This window comes from Mastomys coucha, unplaced genomic scaffold, assembly GCF_008632895.1.
Source record: "Mastomys coucha isolate ucsf_1 unplaced genomic scaffold, UCSF_Mcou_1 pScaffold22, whole genome shotgun sequence".
In the NCBI taxonomy this organism is placed as follows: Eukaryota; Metazoa; Chordata; class Mammalia; order Rodentia; family Muridae; genus Mastomys; species Mastomys coucha.
Window position 1 is genome coordinate 200221869 of NW_022196905.1, and position 2406 is coordinate 200224274.

A 2406-nucleotide genomic window follows, 5' to 3' on the forward strand; every position below is an offset into this window, starting at 1 on the left:
AAAAAAAAAAAAAAAGAAGAAGAAGGTGGGAGAGGGTGGGTAGGGGAGCACCCTCATAGAAGTAGAAGGAGGGAGGATGAGATAGAATGTTTCTGGAAGAGAAACTGGGAAAGGGGATAACATTTGAAATGTAAATAAAGAAAATATCCAAAAGGGGGGGGAGACAAAAAGCAAAAATAAAGCAAAAAAAAAAAATTTTTTTTAAAGACAAACTATCCTGTAAAACACTGTTGTAGGGAATTCATGACATTGTGATTGTCAAAACGCAGAGGACCATGCAACACATAGGGAATGCTCATGAAACTATGGGCCCTAGCTCCTACATCTTCAGGAACAATGGAAACAATGCATCGACACAAGGTATTAGTAGAACTGTAAGAAAGCAGAGATGATTGCGTGGACATGAGCATCTGGGGGTACTTCTTATTCTCCTTTCTTAAATATAAATACACTTTAAGAGGAAAATTTATAAATAAAATATAAAAGAGAACATTTATGGAAGCTCTAACTATCATCCTTCAGGAAAGAATTTATTGGCCCAAGGTCTGGCCATGGGAACATCATTCTCCCACCCCAAGACTGGGTAAAGAATCTTTCCCTACTTGGAAGTGCTGTTGAATTAAATGAAGACATTCTGCCCAAGTGCTGTTGAATTAGACGACGATATTCTGCCTCATAACAACTTCTGCCTCATAACGACTTTTGTTCTGGTGTTGAGATAATCCCCATGGCATCCATGTACTCTGAAGAAGACAACATTGAACATGCCTATCTATACAACAAATATAGTGTTCATTGGAAAACTTCCAAAACACCGAGACTACAAATCAACCACTCCTGAAAAATCTTTTCACTCCTGAAAAGAAAGATGTGGTCAGGAAATTGGAGGATATTGCTTTCCCTAAAGCAGAAGAACTGAAAGACTAAACTCTTGAAAAAATATACCAAAGACTATAAGCAAGAAAAGAACACAATAAATAGGAGGAGGAACTTGACAGTCCAGCAAGAGTCAGAAAAAGAGCTGCCCAACAGCTAGAACAGGAGAAATTATTCTATGCCTGTGAGGAGACAATCAAGAAGCAGGAGCTTGAAAAGGAGCAGCCCAAGCATTTGGGAAGTTGGATCTTGGCCTCTGTGGGTCTCTATGTGCCTCTGTGTGCCTCTATGGGCCTCTGTGGGCCTCTGCGGACCTCTGCAACCTGATTTGGAAAAATGTTACAAACATGAAGCTAGCTAAGCCACCTGACAGGCAAGTCCCTGAAACCAAGCACTGAGCATCATAGAAAATGTTCCCAACGTTGAAGGCCTGCAGCATATTGTGGTGGCACACAATCTGCAGCTTGCTGGTGCCAATACTCCCAAAGGCTTTGAAACTTATGGAGTCTTTTGTGGAAAACCGATGAGAAATGAATTCATAATCACACATGTCCTCACCCTCAAACAAGCTGGTGGGCTTGATTATTGTCATGCAAAATAAAGAAGAAAATTTTCCTTATGTGGGATGTTGTTGGACTCCTCACTCTTGGCTGGATCCATACTCACCCAACCCAAATACCTTTTTGTCCAGTGTAAATCTGCCCACTCACCGCTCTTATCAAATGGTGTCACCAGAATCTATAGCAATTGCCTACTCTGCCAAGTTCCAGGAAACTAGATTCTTTAAGTTAACTGACTGTGGCCTTCAAGAGATTTCATCCTGCTAGTAGAGAAACTTTTCACTCTCATGGCAGAAATCACATTTGTTCTGAAACTGCAGCCACTTTATTGTCAAAGACAGAATTATCACTGTCTCAAGCCTTTGATAAACCTCAATCGTGGTCCAGGGAGATGGGTCACTGGATAAACGCCCAGCAAGCCCAACAGCCCAAGTTCAATTCATGGGACCCACGTAGTGGAAGGAGAGAGTTCAAACATTCATACTATTACTTTACCCCTTCCCTTCCTCTCTTATATAAGAACCCTATATACTCTAAGTTATAGACGTTCTGCCAATTCATACTCTGACCTCCATTTGTGCACTGTAGTATGTGTGCACTACCCTCCACTAGATGGATAGATAGCATAGATAGGTAGATAGATTAGGTAGATAGATAGATAGATAGATAGATAGATAGATAGATAGATAGATAGATGTAATTAAAATAAATAAAGCACAAGGCTAGGAAGAACCAAGAAAAAAGAAGTATAAACATAAAACTAAAGGTACAAATGATAGAAATGAGCATAATGTCAGAGCAAATGTGACTCATTCATGCTTATGTTAAAAGATGCAATAACATCCTGTGGTGCTTACAAGAGGACCCTAAATGGGATATTTGAATTCAAGGGAATAGCTAAAATATACAAATTAATGCAGGGAAATAAGGCAGAAGTGGTTACATTAACATCAGATTTATTTTTAAATCC

At 39.6% G+C, this 2406-nt stretch overlaps 1 pseudogene; it reads left to right on the top strand.

Moving 5' to 3' along the window:
- The first annotated feature begins 336 nt into the window (after positions 1-336).
- Positions 337-1703, top strand: LOC116104811 (annotated as a pseudogene).
- Positions 1704-2406: the final 703 nt, after the last annotated feature.